At 42.6% G+C, this 19,202-nt stretch overlaps 1 long non-coding RNA gene across 3 annotated transcripts in view; it reads left to right on the forward strand.

Annotated features, from left to right (window-relative positions):
* Nucleotides 1-19,202, forward strand: part of LOC133220419 (uncharacterized) — a 78,753-nt gene that overhangs the window by 25,096 nt on the left and 34,455 nt on the right. For 2 of the 3 annotated variants that reach the window (XR_009727714.1, XR_009727718.1), the window contains exons 1-3: nucleotides 14,243-14,377; nucleotides 14,829-14,908; nucleotides 17,090-17,296. This is a non-coding gene — a long non-coding RNA (uncharacterized LOC133220419). Of the gene's footprint in view, nucleotides 1-14,242; nucleotides 14,378-14,828; nucleotides 14,909-17,089; nucleotides 17,297-19,202 lie in introns of those variants that run through there. The other variant, XR_009727715.1, reaches the window with a different exon arrangement.

The raw sequence follows: 19,202 nt of genomic DNA on the forward strand, positions 1-19,202 counted from the left end.
ATTTTGCAAGCCCCAAGCAATATCACAGTCTCGTTGTTAAAAGTCACCGGTAACACAGAGTTCTTAGGCTTTGTGGCATGCTCAGCAATGCAAAAATCAATAGAACACTGGATTTTCAAGAGGCTGTGGGAATTGCTTGGGCATTTTTAAGGTATCTCAGCCGAGTTTGCTCAAGCTTAGAAAGAAAAAGCACATCCGGGAGACTTCTAGCCTACCTGACTTATGCCATGATGGTGCCTTTTGTAGCCAGATGTTACCAGGAACCTCTGCACTGCTAATAGTACATGTCCCTTCTTCATGAGCTGCCTGCAGACATCTCATCTCAAGTTAGTGTCTTTCCAGCAGGAGACTGGAATTCAAGATGGAGTTCAGAGCTGCCTCCCACTGTGGGAATCATTATTCAAAGTGCCATAAATGCATAGCATTAATGCTAGACCATAGATGTGAATAGGTTTAATTGAATAAATGAAAAGAAAGGAGGAAAATTGGGCTGAACAATGATAATAGGTTTATTGGTGTTGAGATTGGTTACCTCATCCTCTTGAAATTATGATTAGACAGTAAGAATGAGGTAACTGCATACTTTATGGCACTTGTGAGAATCTTGCCCATGGGCAAAAGTTAATGCTGTGGAAGAAGGAGGTATTACACATACCAGGTAAAATTCCCACCATGAAGAAATGGTCGGACACCACATAACAGACAATGCATAAGACTTACAGCAGCATTGTAGAAAACAGTGAATTGACCCAGTCAATCCATTTATAAAGGACTTCACCTTTAGAGATTTGAAATACCCCTCTTTGCATTGAGATTAATCCCTCTCTCCTCCTCTACTTAAGTATGTACTAAAAGTATAGCACATCTAATTGATGTCCCCAAGTGCTATTGCAGATTAAATATTGAACACACATATGCCTACGGTGTAACATAGTGAATAACAAATCTGGGTGTAGACAGCATGATAAGATGGCTTGTGAACTGATGAATAACTTGTGTTCATGCTTACAATAAGCATACCAGCTTTGTTCTGCTACTGTTGAATTCTGGGTCCAAATGCCTTTGACATTTATTAAACCCTGTGCGTGAATATGTTGACACCTGTTAATCTGCTGAATTTATTGGCACCCAAATTAGAAGTGTACCAAGGTTTCAGAAGTCTTATAACTACCTTTGGCTTCAGTGGGATTAATCTGTGTGAATAATGGGCTATTTTTAGGCAGGGGGAGTAAAGGAGATCAGTGACAGAATCAGGGAGTTATGGGGGGGGAAAAAATCTACATTTTCTCCCCCCAAAAGGGGAGTCTTCTACCCCCACACCATTTCCCCCCCATGCTTAACACAATATGTCTTTCTTGAGCTTTCACATAGCAAAATGCAGAGTTTTAAAGGCTGGATTTGACTAGGTGAAGCAACAGTAGTAGGCAGCAGCAGCAGCAGTCTCTGGAGCACCTTCCTTTCATCAAGGAGTTCATGTGGTCACCTCAGATGTGGGACACCCCGGTTCAATTACCTCCCCCTACCTTAAGGAAATTTGAACCACATCCAGCTTGCAGGAACGTGTGCCAAACTCCAGCCTCCAACGCTGTTCCACTTTGCATGAATAACTAAGTATTGACAGAGGCTAAGTCTTAAGGCGGGTATTCACCTTCCTACCTCCTCCAGTGATTGTACTAATGATTTGACTAGTGAATTGTTTCATTTCAGTGACTATTTATATTGAGATTACAGCTTGGAGGACTGTTTGTGCATTTTAATTGCTGACTATTTAATGCAGAATGTATACATAGTCTTAGAAGCGGGGATGGCAGCCCAGGCTTCCCCTTTGCTAGGTGAGTGCTGTAGGCAGCATAACAGAGAGCTGTGCTCCATCTTCCAGCACACTGGGTCCTGCTGAGCTCTGTCCTAGGTTACGTGTTCTTCTAGGGACTTAACTCTCTTTCTTTAGGTCTGTGCTCTTTCCTAGGCACCTATCCTTTTTCCCTAAGCCTGTGCTCTTTTGCAGAGATCCATGCTCTTTCTCTAGGCATTGTTCTGCTGAGGATCAGCTGAGCAGGCTAAAGTAGTATTGAGCATCATTGTTATTAGCGTATTTACAACATCAGAGAAAGCAGAGTTCTGTGCTGCAGTAGCTATTGAGGCATACAATTATTAGCACATTTGCAGTATCTGAGAGAGGAGGCCCGTGGTTGTGATAGCTGGACAAGACTCACAATTATTAGCATCTTAATAGCATCAGAGAGGTTTAGAGACTGCAGTAGCTATGGAAGCTCACGATTACTGGCGCATTTGCAGTAGGAGTGGGGCAAGGCTCATGATGTTTATTATATTGCCCATCAGTCTGTGTCCTGATACTGCTCAGCCATGCATGCTAGGAACAGCTTATCCGTAGTACTCAGAGAACGGTATGCCAAAATCCTCTTGTAGTCCATCAGCAAGGCTGTCGAAGGACCTCACAAGGCTATAAAAGGAACAAAACTATATTTGTATCTGTCTCTCCTTTTTCTTTCCAACAAGCAGGGGTATTCAGCATGATTAAAGTGTTGGGGCTTTGTAGGAGGTTGAGAACCTAACAAACCTAGCAAAGGGACTTGGTGACATGAGATGGGCTCTCAGGAGAGATTTCCTAAAGCAGTTCTTCCTCTGAGACGTTCACATACCTGCATTCTGGATGTCACATGCCAAACACAGTACATCTAATACACCAAGGATCAGCATTTCAATGCTTTCAGCAAGTAGCATGTGGTTTGGGGCTGTTTTATCTTATTCCTTGCCTGTGTTTGTGGCAGAGGAAACAGGGTGGAAGTGCCACACATGTATTTTACACTCTAGGTTTCTAGTGAAATAGTCTCTCTTGGCCATAGGACTGTCCTCATGAAGTGGTTGATACGTTAAACTTTGTGCCTTTCTTGTTTCTTAGTGAGTATTCCAGTATCCTTAAGTGGAAATAAGTACTGAGAGGATAAGTGTATTTAATACAGAAGACGTCAGGTATGGGTGTGGGACACCAGATACCTTCACTGATAAAGATCCTCCTATTCAGCTGTCTTTTAAATGAAACACAGATGTCCTGAGTTCCAGCCTATGCCTGAACCACAAGACTGAAGGGAGGAGAGAGTATATGTTTATTTGAACCCCTTGTTATATTGCTGGCAATGTATCACTAGTTTCCATTCCTATTTTTTGTTCTCTTAGCAATCCATTTGCTATTGCCCTTTTCTTCCTCACTCAGCCAGTAATCAACACACTCCAAAACACAATGGGTTCCTTTTTGCGGTGAATCCCCTACTTGATGCAAACATTTGCTGGCCTCATTTCTTTGGGATATGTTTCAATGGGAAGAAGAGGGGAAAGTATTCCTTGTTCCTAGTGAAAAATTGCACTGGCAGCCTGGGTTATTTTGTCGGACGTGTGGCTTTAAGTGACGCCTTTGCCATCTGTTCTGTCTGCTAATTATGAATGCAAAACAAACGTAGCCCACAATTGCTTCATTTAGAATAAGGGAGATGGCAGTGACCAAAATAGTTTTATTTTGGTGTCAGATGCTCTTTTTATTTCTCCTGTCTCTTCCTAATCTAAAGCAGGTCTGAAAGTACTTCTCCCTCTTTTACTTTGCAGCAATAGGCATTGCTATGGCAAAGGAGACCATCTTCTACATGGTCATCCCTTAGGCCTTTTCATGGAGCAGTCCCACATGAGCGAGGAAAGGAAAAAGGCTCCATTTCTGGACCTGGGAGTTTTCAATTATGCTGGTCTTAGGTCTGCAAGTATCTCAAAGAGAGACATGAGGATACCTCCAGAAAGCTTGACAGCAGCGGGTGAACAGCTTTCTCAGTCTGTTCCATCCCTGTTTCCTCTTACTGGAGGCAAATTTTTTGTTGCCATACTGGAATAGCATGGGGGTCATGAATGATGCAGTTTCCTGTTGCTGTGTCCAGCAGCTGAAGATACGTTGGCTTTTGGTTGTGGGCCCTGAGGCTTTTCTCCTTGATTGCGCCTACAAAGGTAGGTGATCCATCTCCTTCTTCCTGCAGAAACTGGGTTATAACAATCCTCCTCCATTTGATAGATGCTCCTTGCCATTTAGCATTTCCTAAGTTGCTGATGAGCTACTTCGAGCCAGGGCTGTGGCAAATCATAGACATATCACTAGCAGCACAGCCACGGATTGAGGTGACCTAGATTTAGAAAATGGAGATGAGATAAAATGCTTGCTGCACTCTGTTCTAAGGGGACATGCAGCCAAAAAAGCTGAAGTGGTGGAACGATTTCTCTTTAAGTCATTTAAAACTGAAAGAGGCAGTTTTTTCCCTATTAGGTTGCTCTATGATAAGTGCTAAGCTGTGACCCCATTTGTTCCACTTGTCCCTTTTCTGGTCTCAGGCCAAAGAGGAGATGGACAAGAGGCCATAAGGGTCATGTTCACCCTTTCCAGTAAGATAGGCTCCTTTCAGATATACATCTACTTTGCTTCAAGTCTCCTTGCTTTGGTATTGAGCATGTAGACACATGTTTCTCATCCCTCCTTCTTTCCCTCCCTAGCCATCACTCTTGCTGTGATGATCAACATGTTTCCTTTTATTTTCTGGCTGGTTCTGTGTTGAAGAGAAATGGGGTTACAGTATTTTCATACTGAAAAGCAATGTTTTGCACAGTAGAACCCCCCCTTCTTCTTCCCTGCAAATCTTCTTCAAGAAAACTTGATTTGTGCTTAAATATTCTCTTTCCACATGATTTTACAATTTTACTCAGTACTTTACGGTATCCCTAAGGCTCTGGTTGTTTCATTTCCCCCCATTTGAGGTTGTACAGGGAAGGGGTGGCGAGGGACACTCTCAGTAAGTTACTGTATCTGGAAAAATCTCCATTTTTGGATCCCAGCAAACTGTCATAGCACAGCTGAAGCAGAAATATGTGGAGTGCTATGTCACGTTGGGGGTGTGAAATGCCCAAATCAGATATTATAAAGTCTGGGCTCTTATCCAACAGACAGGTCCCAAACCCTGTCTCTCCTGGAGCATTGGGCACTCAGATCAGTTCTTGTTCAAGGTTGGAGGCCACCTCTGCTGCAAAACAACTACTGAAAATGCTTCAGGATCTTCCAATGCGAGAGTTAAAGATTCTGTTGGTGTCCTAGGCCTGAAGGATGATCTTGTGGTTTAAGCATTTGGACTGGAACCAAGAGATGTGAGATAAATTCCAGGCTCTGTTGTGCACTTCCTCTGTCGGCTTCTGAAAATCATTCCTTCCCTCCATGCTTCCATTCCCTGCCTGTAGAATATCGTGCTCTGCTCTCCCGGTTGCAGTAGGGAAGTTACAACACTGAAAGCTCCTGATTGATGACACAGGTAATTTTCTGAAAGCCTTAACTTTAGGGTTAAAGTAGTGTTCTAGCCCCATGCGCCTACAAGTGGGGAGCTCTTTAGAATTTGGATGTAAGGGCACAAGAGCTGAGCCAAGTTTGAAGGGCACAATGATTAATGCTATTTACTCAGCCTGGTGGCAGTGAGAAACAGCCTGGTTCAGAGTGGTTGAGAAGGAGCAACACTGGGAAATGAAATTAGGGTACATTCTTATCTGGGTTCAGTTAGGTGCCCAAGGAACGAATGTCCATGAGCAGTGCTAAAAGGCTGGTGAAAAAGGATAGATTTTGTATGCCCACATTTTAGTAAGTTACAAACACATCACTTCTCCAAATAAGTGGATTCCAGTAATCAGAAGTGCTTCACAAATGGCAGTCAAAATCTGATGGAGAAGACTGGCTTGAAGGTTTGTCTCCCTGACACCTGATTTGGACACTTGTCAGCTTCATGTTAGGAGGGAGGAAGGACAGTTACTGGAGACTTCCATTAGGTGCGTCAGCATCTATTTCAGTCTAAATTCATTTGTACCTACTTGTAGGTTTGTGGGTCTAGAATAATGCACAGACTCAGTTTTCCTGTTTGAAGGTTTGGAGTCATATAAAACATGCCAGCAACATATAACAAAATATCCTTTTTGCACAATTTATACCTGACTTTCAAATAGGACAAGATGCCAGTCAAGCTTTTTGCCTTTGCACCGGCTTTCAGAGGGCTGCTTTGCTCGGAGCTCAGTGAATCAGTGGCCAAAGGAATGAGCCTTCCATGGAATAATGCAGAAGGAATGTGTAGGTGTGTGCACACGTTCTCCCGGGGGGCACATGGCAGGCAGTGGCAGCTCTGGGTAGGGCTGGGCAGCCTGGGTGAGCTGCGTGTGCACCCACTGTGGTCTCAGTGCCCTGCAAGTCTCCCAACGTTAGCCAGGGTGTGCTGATGCCTGATGAATATCTTCCATCCACTTTTTTAAGTGTTCCCTTGGCATGATGTGGCACTTCCGTAATGCAAACCTGCAAATCCTTAGGTGCATTATTCAGCTTAGGACCCTGGAGTTGGTTTTCCCTTATCGAGCTTTTATGTGGCAGCTGCTTTTTGGATAAGCAGCTGTGAACTGGGTTTGGATAGTAGAATTTGTCTCCCACCGTGTTTTGCTCACCTATGAACTGTGTAAAGCTGTTCTCGCTCCCAGTGCACCACTATTATTCTGTTTAGAAGTTGCCTTTGCTTGTCCTGGCTGGTCTCTTTGTTACAGCTTTGACTTCAGGGTGGAAGAACGTAGGCTTTTTCTTCTTAGGATTTCGAGCAATATATATATTTATATATTTATACCTATATATAAGGTGTATAAAGACAAAATTTCTTGCTAGAAAATTCTGGCAGGTGTGAAAAATGTAACCCAAACCATTTAAAACATGTGTGACCCTGTTCACCACTTTGTGCACTTGACCCGCTCTTGGACAGCATAGCAGCTTTTGATCCAAGTCCAACACAGCCTTAGGTCACACTGGGGCCATTGCTTGTCAGGAACTGGAATTCTACATGTCTTGTTGCTGGTTGCATGACACATCTGATCGTTCCCTTTGAAATACAGCTTTAGACATCACTCCTGAACATGTCTGTGTCTCTGATTAGACCCAGAGGTCTCCCGGTGCTTTGCCCATGTTGAGGCAACATCCCACTGCTGGTGCCATACAGTCTCCTGAGTGATGTACTTTGCCTGTCAGGTAACAAGAGTGTATCTTTTGTCTGCTATAAGAAGAGATTGGAGTGGGTCTCATTTACTTGCCTATCACCTGGGGACAGCAGTGATGAGGCAATAAAGAATCCTCATAGCCATTAGTAGCAGCAAGGTAGATCAGCTACAGAAACAGCAAAATAAAAGCAGCCTCCTAAATTAAATGACCTGAGTTGCATTTACATCACATTATATGAACCCTTAAGCGTCCCAAAACTGCTACTGACAGGTCTGTTGTAATTGTGACTCCATGTAGCTCATTAAATAAGACATACTGTCTTCTGTCCTAGAGTCCAACCCTGAAACAGTTGGATATATTCCCATCTCTTACTCCTTGGGAGAAACGGATCTCATTGTGAATACAGCATTTCCAGTGAAAGTAGATAATATTTGGAGGGATTTTTCTAGATAGCTGTGCCTTGACCACAGCCTAGGAATGAGTTGGGTATCCCCCTTCTCCACTGGGGATTTAGCCTGCCCTGTGGATGCTTCCAAACCATTTCTTTCTCTGGGTGACTTTACAGCGCGACCTGTGAAACAATTGCTTTTCCTTTCATTGGGAATGCACTAGCTTGTACCAAATGGGAGGTATTATCCCAAAATATTTGCTCAAGGGGAAGTAACTCTCAGACCCCCTGCAAGGATTTTATCTCCTCATCTTCAAATTACACAGTTCAAATACACAGATAATGACACATGTAATGATGATAAAATGTGTGACTGCAAAGAGCAGCATTTAAAAATAATGTTATACCTCTAACTAGGTCTTATAAAGGAAGTCTTGAACAGCTAGAGAGAAACAGATGCTTTGGGGGACTTGTGGATAAAAATAGTATCTTCAAATTTGCAACCAAAACAAAAATGTAGCCCCACTTAGTCAACCTCAACACTAGAAATTCCTCTGAAAACCTTAGGGCCTAGAGCTGGAAAAGCATGTAAAGAACATGGTACTGCTTATGCAGTGGCTTTAGCCTATTTTTGCCTCTTCTACCTTGCCTTACTACTTCCCAGTTTTCTATCCATTCTGATGCTTTGCAAATACCTTGTCTTACTGGGCCGGATGGTGTATTTAATATCTGTCTGAGACCTACTGATTCTCTTTTCCTTGGAAAGATGCTCAAGTTGTGTCCAGGCTATGCACACACGATTGCTTGCTCTGTAGCCTGTATGGATTTTGACAGCAGTGGTGCAAGTACAGTTAGTGTACTCGGATCTTTATCCAGTATTGAGCATATTCCTTTAGGCAGGGCTGCTTGGAGCTCAGTTGTCTACCTCAGTGATGGAAGACTAAATCAGCCTCAGCAGAGCTGGATATGTCTGCAGTAGGAGGCTTTCAAAGGCAAACTACAGACGGCTTGCTACAGGCGAAGGCAAATATCCTCTTCCCAGCTCAACTGGACTGGTTGAAGGTCTGAATGTCTGCAGGCAGCTCTCCCCACTGCTGCTCACCCAGGGGAAAGAAGTGTGTGAGCAGTTACTAACCCAGTGCAGTGTCTGGTTAGGTCTGTACCATCTCCTTTGCTGGTTTGAAGTTAAAATCACCCATTTTTTCACTGACACTTATGAGAAGCTGTGGTATGATCCCTTCTCCTGGCTGTGCTGTCAAAGTGATAACCTCCTTCAGAAGCAGTAAAGGTGCAACATCATCTTAAACCTCATTTCAGCCATTCCAGAGTGTGCGGGCCTGAGCTCTTGGCATCCTGCAGGGCAGATGCTTTGGCTCCACATTGTTGGGCTTGGAGCCTCTCACAGTGCAAAGGAACTGAGAAAGCTAGGAAAAGGGAAATATTTCTCTCTTGTGCTTTCGTTTAACTTGGAAAACCACTAATCTATGAGACATAATATTTTTATGATGATTTCTACTTTTTCCTTATCTGCTGGGGCAAAAGCCAAACCTTTCTTTTAAATGAATAGTTTTAACTTGTTCCTTTGGTATTTTTGTTTCAGGTGGTTCTTCTCAAACAAAGATAAGCAGTCAGGTGAGTCAAATGTTCCACTTCCCAGTAGGTCTATGGAAGAGGAATGAGAAATGACAAGTGGAGGCAATGCTAGACTCCTCTGAATCTCAGGGCTCTAGAACCACCTGAGCATTAACCCACTAAGAGGCACTTTAAGATGTGTATTTCATTCTCTAACTTCTGTGCAGTGCCACAGATTCACTTTGGAGCCCAGATTTAGTGATTAGAACTTTCTAATTTTCTCCTCTGTTAGTAATGCCCTCATACTGTCATTTGGAGCTGAAAGGAAAGCACACTGCCAGAATTGGCCCCACTGGGTGCTGTGATAATTGTCTAAAGAGCAAGACTGTCATTAGATTAAGTGGAAGATACCAGTAGAGCTGCTCTTGATGGCCAGCCTCCCCTTTCTCCACATGATGCTCAGAGTCCAGCTCTACTTTTTCTTTCAGATTTCCATATTGTCCCTCCTTTATGCCTTGTCAAGAGCATTAGTCACAGTTATCTGTTTGCATCTTACGCTGAAGCTGAGACAAAGCCCATGGGACTTGTGGCTGTTCAGCACCCTCACCCCTGCCATAGCGCAGGGTTCAAGTCCCTCACGTGAACAGCAAGTACTATGGCAGGGAATGAGCATATCACGCTGTATGCCCAACACATGACGATGCTTCTGGATGGGAGGCACCATGATCTGACATCGCTGAAATTACACAGGGACCACTCTCAGCTCTGGCATAGAAACCCTCTTGAGGCTGAGCAAATGGATTCACCTCTGTGCCTTTGCTGGCCCAGGTATAAAGTGAGGATGATGCTCACCATGGTATTTTGGGGTCCACTTCAAGAATATGCTGCCTTAAGCCCTCAGTTAGACCTGAAAGCCGAGTAGTGCTCTAGGACTAGCTCCAAGGCACAGCCCATGAAATTGGCTTTTCCTGCATGTTGCCACTGTTGAATTTATAGATTACTGGATTCCTCATGTGAGGACTGAAATCCTTGTCTTGTGAAATGCAGTGTACAAAACAAGCAGAAGGCAGGTGCTGAATGAATTTTGTCCCAGCCAAAGGGAATGGATTGTGGAATGGATTATGCTGTGCAGTGACATGAATGGCCCACCTTTGATTTACTCTGCCCCTCCTAAAAGTAGAAGGCGAAAATACTATCCCTAAATGTATGATTTAGGAACATGCACATCAGGAACTGAAAGCAAAAAGAAATCAGGAGGGTTGTTTAATATATATATACGACCCCACTGTGCTGAGAGAATGAGGTAGTCTGCAGCCCCAGTGTCTGGTGGCAACGAGTGGGTCTGACATTGTTAGATCTGGCAGGGATTCAGACATCTGCCAGGGGATGGGGGATTTTGTTAGGAGAAGTGGGAGAGAGAGGAGCGGGAGAGACGCAAGGAAGCTCGGGGAGGCTTGCAGCTTTATATATACACGCCTGGATAACACTTCCTCTTTAAAATTCCCTTACTAAGCTCGGCTCCTATATTTTATATTCAGCACGAAGGTTCCCGCCCCCCCCTCCAGCCCTCCCCACCCACCACCACCCTCTCTCCCTTTAACTTGTTAAGTTTGAAAGATGATATATACACACAGTTTGCTTTGCCAGTCAGCCCGTTTAAGGCCAAGATTAATGCAGTGCATTGGTGCAATCGTGCCGCAGTGGTGCGTGATCGGAATACAAGATGGAATATAGGGGGAAAGGCCAGAAATGTGCCTGTATTCTGAGTTTACACAAGTCTCCTTAGCAACTTGTCTGATTTTTTGGTGTCTTGTTTTTCATGCCGGGGTGGGGGGGGTGGTGGTGGTGTCTGTGTGTGCACAGGGAGCGTTGTCCCAAATCACCAGTGAATAAAACATTCCCTGAGTTTTTAAATAGCTCCAATTGATGGTCTTGTTGTTGTTTTTCCTTCTCCTTTTCCTTTTGTTACATTAGTGGCTTATTTTTCCATCTTTTTTGTTTTCATCCCTGGAAGGAGGAGGGTACAGGGGGGGAGACTCCAAAAGGGATGGCAGAGGGGGCTGGGGGTGGGGGCATCGTACTCGTTTTCATTGTGACTTCTAGAGAGTTGGTTGCTTTCCAGTTGTTCACATCTCAGCATGTGGAATTATTGTGCTTTCTCCCGATTTGCCACAGAGTTGGCAGCAGGCTGACATTGTTAGTCATTTGAATTGTATTTGGCTCTGGGCTCATTTTTTTTTTATTATTCCCCCCCCCAATTTATTTATTTTAAAACAATTTATTTTGAAAATATGCACAATGTATATTTTGTAGTCTGTAAAATGGAGGAAAAGAGAGGAAAAAAAGAGGGTGAGAGGATTGTGGCAACACTGTCCCCCGAAACCGTCCCGTTATTCCCCTCCCCGTACAGTTCCTTTTTAGTTGCCTACTGAAGAACCCCCCTCCCTCCGCATAGGAGGGAGTGGCCTTTTAGTGATCAAGGTACGTTGGATTATTACTTCTTTTTCCCACTTTGTGTGATACTTTATTAATAGCGTGGGGCAAGAGAGAAGGATGGGGAGAGCAGGGGAGGAGGTGACGGCGGGTGGAGAGAGAGGAAAGAGTTCTCCTCGAAGTACTGTACCTTGAAATAACTCAAGGGGAAACAGTTGCTGCCTCACTTGAGTCACTTTCAGGATCTCGCTGTGCGCTTTTACTTTTTCTTTGACTTCTATTTTTTATTTTTTTTTACAGTTTTCCGGGGGGAGGGAAAAAAAAAAAAAGAAAAAGAATAAAGAAAAAAAATAGAAAAAAAGAAACTGAGCCAAAAAAATTTTGAAGGCTTGATCTTGGCTGCTATACAAACAGATGTTGCCTGTCATTCCGTTGTTAAGCAGGCAGCAGATTGGAGCAAGCAGCAGCAGTTTAGGGGGAACTGCAGCAGAACTGGAAAGTGGAAGATGTACATATATATATATATATGTATTTCTTTTTATTCTACACACAAATATTTTTCCCTGGAATTATTTAATTACAACACGGCTATTTTCAATATTTTTAATTCAATTTTTTAATTTATTTATATTTTTTTTTGAAGTGGGCAAACCAAATCCAAACCAAACTGGAAAAGCACTAGGAACTTTCACCCAAATTTTACCAAAGCAGCTACATTTTGGGTTGGTTTTCTGAGCTTTTCAGTTGGCTTTTTTTGTTCTTTTTCACATAGGCGAGCATGTGTAGGAAAGGGGGTTCTGTTGGAAATGCTTAAGGTATTCTCGGTAAGTGAACGTTTGCAATGAATCAGGTCAGGGATTCTGTTGTTTTTCTTGCTGCTAGCCCTGTTTCGGTTGGGTTTGCCCCAGACTTCTCGCTATACGTGGAATTGTGATGGTTGAAGGCCTTTCTGTCTCCTTTCCAAGTTTTAGCAACATTGTAAGAACAAGAATCACGTTGTTTATACAGTAGAAGTTCTAACGAAGCCCCGATACTCTCCATATTGTGGCTCTTTTGTGTTCTGCATGTGCTTGTGGGTTTAATTCCCTGTTCTCTTTATGCTCTGGGTTCTTATTTCCCCTTTTATTTTTAATTTCTGCTTTCTGCTTTAGTTGCAGTGATTGGGAAGAGAGAGAAAAGAGCAAAACACGGGGAGCTTTGAGCCGAAAGAGTTAAAAGTTTCTTGGCACAAGAGCAGCAGTTTAGCAACAGATCAATTCATTTAAATGAAAGAAATCACAGACCAAGCCATCTGATTTTGAAATTTCACATCTTATGCTTCCACTTTAGAACAAAGCTTCTGTTTTTCCTTCCCCTTTATTAATTCACGCTGCTTTTGTTTAAGACCGTTGGTGTTCATAGAAGCTATAAGTCTCTCTTTTTCTCCTAAAATATGAAATGGGGGGTGTGCGTTCATCTTCTGTTAGTTACAGTTAGTTCTGCTGTAAAGTCAGCCATAAACCTCTGCACATGTAACAGCTGGTGTCAGGGCTGTTTTCACCCTCGATTATTGTATGTTTGAAACAGCTTCCATTTTCTGGCTTGCAGGCTGTATAAACAGTCACCTATGTACTGTGAAAACTAGTCCCCAGCCATTCTGACTACCCTGGGTGCATTACAGATGCACGTAGGTCTGTCTGCACGGGGAACTCAAGGAACCATGCCCGAGTGGGAATTTTCTTTACACAAATAGGAAGTACAAGTCCCTCCAACATCTGTATCAAGACGTAGTTGTTCAGACTGACTCTGTGTGTGTCTGAATGGAGGAGTTATATCATTCTATAGATGTATATTGAGCATAAGCCACCATAACGCTTTGAATAGCTGAAGTCTGAGAAGGATCACAACTAACTTTCTGTTGCCGTTCGTTCATTTAAATGCAGCTGAGCCTTGGTACCCGTCCCAGTAGTTTTGTTGCTACATCAAGTAAAATAAAATAAATCAACTCTTATATAGAGAAGTTGGGTTGTTTTTCTAAAAAAAAATTAATCTATTCCCACCTTTTCCTTTTACACAATTTCAAAGCAAAAATGAAAATGAGTCGCTTACGATAAATGAACGTGTTTGATGAAAGGATTCGCAGCCGGGGACTGAATTTTGATGGAAGCTTTTGCGCCGTGATGCCGAGTCTCTTCACGGTGGCATTGCGTCAAAAGAAAGGCCGGGATGTTTGGGCATGGGTGAACTCCTATCAGAGGGAAGCAGCGAAAGGGTGGGGTAGGAGTCCGTGTGCGGGGGGGAATCCTTTTGTTAGGCTGCTCCCCAACCTCTGCTTCCCTGCACCCCCTGGAAGAAATCCTCAATGAGCAAGAATAGTCTTAAGCCGCAGAAAGTGGATTTAGAAAATAGGTGGTGGGGGGCAGAAGCATCAACCTCCACCTCTAACGTGACTACGGTTTATCGTAGGTCTGGATGTTTTTATTATTCCCTTCTCTTACACTAAGATCCCAACCGTGTGGTAGGCAAATGCCAGGATTCCGAGCGTGAGTCCGTCCCCCCCAATACTGGAAATATTTCTGTGGGTGTCGTTGTGGTTACATCACAGCGCGCTCCTTCCTCATCTCCATTCTTGTGCTAAATTCAAATAGTTCCCCCCCCCCTTCCCCGATAGCAGCTGTGCATGGTTTTTTAAGTCGGTCTTTAACGTTGCGAAAGGAACAATAAAATGAAAGGCAAAACCGGCATCTTAAAACTTGGCAAGTGAAAGCAGCTTGGACTGGCAGCCAAGAATCCTGCTGTGGTGCAAAAAGAATAGCATCCACGAAGCCACCACAATCCGGGGTTTCTCTTCTTTTAACAATCGCATCGGCAGAGAGAAATAATTATTCCTTGTATCAGTGTTAAAAGAGTCAAAAAGCTTAAAATGCTTGCTTGGTGAACCTTCTCAAAAGCAGGTAACGATCCTCCTATTTGATTCTGTTTTATCAAACTTTAATTGGATAAGGATCTATCTATGATAACTAATCAGTTTAAGAAGTTGATGCGTGTTACTAACTAGCAGGGAATGCATTTGCTGTTGCAACCTCCACGTTGCTTTCTTTTGCTTAATCGCTTTGGTGGTAATAGTACTGGCGAACTTCTTTAATGTTTGTGTTACAGAAAATGCTTTATTTCCACAGATTTAACTCACTGTGTGGGGGAGGGAGTGGGTTGTTCCAAGGTGTAACACAGAAAATAACCTTAAAAAAGACTTAAATTGGGATATCAGGAGAGGGGAGTAATGTCTCTTGTAGGACCTTGCCTGCTCCTTTTGCTTCTAAAGCTGAAGCCTCTGGGTATATTAAAGGTAGAATCCACTGCTTGAAAATATGCCATGAAAATATCCCTGAATATTTTGTCTTCCAGAATACGTTCCTTGAAGAGTTGGGCCTAGCAATATGGCAGCGCACATTCGATAAGGAATCTTGTAAAATGCTGCTCCTGAGGTAATTTGGTTTCTTGTGCCTTCTCCAGTCACTGTCTTCCTTTGCCTTATAATTCCTTAAAATTGTTTGAACTACAGAAATGCATTGATGCGGGTCTTTAAACTTAACAGAGAGCATGTGTGTGTTACATACATATATCTATATATATATCTATATATTTACAGGCCTAAATAGATTTGGGTTAAAAATGGGGGAAGGACTGGGGGAAAAGAATGGGAATTATTTAGCAGTCGTGTTTCTTATTTGCCTTATTTTCGTGGCAGAAGTATGAAATGGCTGCAAACAGCTTTTTACTCAGGCACACAATGCATTCCATAATGATCGATTTTCCTGGACAGGGCATTTATGCTTTGTGGTTTGCAAGAATACCACCCACAGACCTAAACCAATGTTAGGTCTTTAGAGACTTTATTTCTACATGTTTCCTTCCATATTCCTTTGCCTATAAATCTATAAAACGCCACTCTTAGACTGGGTTAATGCTAACAAAAGTGTATTACTTTTTGGCTGTCCCAGGTTCTAGTACCAAAGCCTTGTTGTTCCTGTGATCATTGACATATTATAAAATTAATAATGAAGCAAAGTATGCAGAGTAGAAGGCTATCACGATCCTTAATATAAATAATATGATTCTTAATGTAGAGGTTGAAACTTTTTGTTTGTAATCTTCATGTTCTAAACAAATCCAGTGTGAAGATGATTGATTTGTTTGCCTATCATGGATTTTCTGCCACTGTGTATATGTTCATCAGGTTTTCAAAAGGTACACTAGCTGTATGATTAATCAATGTAGGGAAATGTTTCAAACCCCAGATCTTGTATAATCTATGGCTCTCATTCAATGTCCCTGAATATATCTGATCTAAGCTAAATTCGTCTTTTAAAACGCAGTGTTCATTAACAAAACTGTGTTCATTTGCTGCTGCCTTTATCAGTTCACTGTCTCAAAACCTGTCCATGAGTGTGCTTTCCAAAATGTATGAAAAAGAGTAGGTGGGTTCCTGGATACGTGTAATTTACAGCATACAGGTGCCACTAAATGCAATCTCTGTGCCACCGAGCTGCCTGGCTCCGGGGCTCACAGGAATGCAGAAGTGGTCGATCAGATATATAGTGGGGACCTGCCTGAGTGATTTATTTGACATACATAGGTGCTTTTTCTAGAGAGAGCTGTTGCTGTTTTCCCCTTTTCTCTCATTCCTTTTTTTAACAAGTGGAGCTATGGCGATGGATCCTAACACTTGTTCTTCCCTTTTGTTTTGTAAAAGCCAATCAGGTAGCAAGGGAGTAGGAGATGGTTGGCCAGATCCGCAGCAGAGATCAGCCTTCGTTTAGGCGACTAAATAAAGGGTGTATTTGCTGTGTGGGTCAACACCTAACAGCTGCCCTTAGGAGCATGTGGTGAGCTCTTAGAAGGTCAGGGTTGGTTCTGTCTCTGACAAGATCCGAGATAATTCAGTACCAAAGAGCAGTTGCTGAAGTACATTGGGTGCCTGCAACTTCCATTCAGACCAGTCAGAATTGAGGACACGTGTCCTGTACCACAAGGATGTATGTACAGGCCACCCAAACGTTACATCTTGGTTTCCTTCGTGGACTTGAACTATCCCAGTGGTTAGAAAATGAGTCTGTGAGCTATTAAGTGGGGGAAAGAAAGTTTTTGAACTAGGAAAACCTAGTAAAAATTTAACCTCCACATAGTACATGTACTTCAGCGCAGTCATTACTCTTTTTCCTGTCTTTTGTGCATAAAATGAAGTATTTCTTTGCCAGCAGAGACATGCAAATGAGCTTACCTTCATACACACACATTAATGTAAAGAATATTCGGATCAAAATGAATATACTCATGAAGAAAATACTCTTATGCAGTATTGCATTCTAGCATGGGGGTGACATGCAAATGTCTGATGGCAAAATTGCTTGCCATTGTAAGAAATACTGGTATATGCAGCAGCAATGTTATTGACTCCTAATACTGTGCCAATTAGGCCCTGTTAGAAGAGTCAAAAGACAATCTGAATTTGAATCTTAGGTTCCCTGAAATAAATGAGCTTTGTAGTTGGAGGGCTTGGGTTATTTTTGGTAGGGTAACATTTGTTATATTCCGTTTGCAGTTCGGTTCCAAAGCAGTGCACAATACGTGTATTTGTGCATGATGTGACTCTGTTCTGTCTGCAGGACCACGTGCTCCCTGACCCATTGCCTTGACCGCTGCACAATTATTGCAGGGCTAGAGCTTGCTGAATTCTGGGTGCTGCTAAATTGCATTTAGGCTCCAACATTAAGAGTTGTCCTGATTTTTTCAAAGACCCCGAATCCCTGCAGCTCCCGTTCTTGGCACGAATTTTGAGTCCTGAAAACTTTGGAAAGCTGGACACTTTTAAGGTAGGTATTGGGAGTGTAAGCGTAGGAATCTAAGCTTGGATGATCCATTTAGATAACCTTTGGACAGATGGAGAAAGTTTAACATCTCTATTGCTGGATGAAACAGGAGTTTCTTGTAACCCAGCGCAAGCAGTAATTCCAATAAAGGAAAATTGTATTTTTTAATTGCATGCTTACCAGGCTGGAAAGGTTGAAGTGATTTATTTTAAGAACCTACACATGAAGTGGGAGAACTTTCTAAAAGCATCCACATAGCAAAATTATTTTCCAAGTGTTTCATTTTATAGAGAATAATATTAGCTCTCACGAATATAGTTTATCTTCTGGAGAAAGAGAAGAGGTAGAAAGTGGAACGCTTTAAGCCACAATCTCAGCCTCTGATTTTGTTCACCGCTTCTATGCAGAGGCTTACAGCCAGCATGCTTTTCAGCCTAATTCCCCACCAGTTGCCCACCCAATAAGATTTCATTAATGGGAAATGTTAGTTACACAGGAAAGAAAACTTGGAAACTCTGGGGGAAGGAGGGGACGCTTCTTGCTCGCAGTGGCAGAACTTTGCTCCACAACTGCTTTTTAAGACTTAGTAGAAAAAGCCTAAGGGAGTTTTGCATTCGTCTCTCTCATTTTAGGCAGAAATGCAGTGAGAGAGCAGAGAGCCGGAGTGAGAGGAAAGTTCTGTATTGTTTAGCAGAGTGAAAGGGTTATTTTCCTTTTAAAACAGAATTAAACTAGAACCCCACACCAGTAATGACTCCTCTGGAAGTTAAAGCAACTCTTCCGCAGTTGTTTCTCCCGTCTGTTTTAACGGGGCTGCCAGAATGGAAACAAGATAACTTTTTGCAGGGTGAGGGTATGCCTGTCTGCTGCAAATCTTTCTACAAACAAAAACTTGGCTGTTTGATAGTTTGCCTCACTGTCAGCGCTATACCTCCAATGTTGGCCGTTAATTCTCCATTGCTGTGCACTCATCGGTAACTCTCTCCAGCAAAAGTACTTGCGAGACAGAAACACAGATTTGCTTTATTTTATTTGTTTAAAAACTTGCTTTATTTTGCTGATTTCTCTCCAAAAAACATGGGAGCGAAGGAAACTAGTAAAGTCAGTAAGAAACTCTTCCCCCCCATTCCTCCAGAGGAGTGGTTTTAAGGTGCTGAGGAGAATGAAGGCTCCTACTTGCTAACAGCTCTGAAATTTCATTTGCAGAAATGGTTTTCCTCTTTAAACACAAAACCAACCCCCCAAACCTAGCAAATTGCGGAAGAGACCCCTGCCTGTTGCCGCAAACCCGTAGATCCGAACTTGTGGTCATATTCCACACAAGCTTGTATCTATAGGTATGTGTCTGTCTGGCAAGTGCACAAAGGGTTGTGTTTATGCATTTAAACTGACAACGATCAACTCTGCTGTTTGTACCTTTTGTCTAATGCCTTCTTCCCTCCTCCCTTATCTTTTTTTCTTTTTTTTAAGAAATATAAAATTAGAGCTGCAAATCTCGTTCTGCAATTATCGTATCAGTTTTCAGCTTTGGTTAGTGTTAAAATACACTCATGCAAAACAGCAACTCATTTGTGCCTGAGTAAAATGGGACGGGGGAGTTATTTGACATCAGACTGAAGGAATTAAATCTCAGCTCTGTTATGCATAGGTCTGGCTATGGGGATATGGTAGGAAGTGTTCTTAGGCTGTCTAATTCCGAGGGTGTTGGGAAGCAGATAAAATTGTTTCATTTATAAAGCAACATGGATCCATTCTTTCTTTTCATAGTGGTGGCAATTTGTTTCTGAGAGGAACAGAGGCTTCTGTTCACCTTTATATCAAGGAACTTTGAATCACTGCGTATACTGCAGGCTTGCAGCCCTGTAACAGAGGAAGGCATTGGCCCTCCAACTCCTATTCTCTCTCAAAA

This window comes from Neopsephotus bourkii, unplaced genomic scaffold, assembly GCF_033783945.1.
Source record: "Neopsephotus bourkii isolate Nb327-2 ecotype Australia unplaced genomic scaffold, CSIRO-AGI_Nbou_v1 NB_1433, whole genome shotgun sequence".
In the NCBI taxonomy this organism is placed as follows: domain Eukaryota; kingdom Metazoa; phylum Chordata; class Aves; order Psittaciformes; family Psittacidae; genus Neopsephotus; species Neopsephotus bourkii.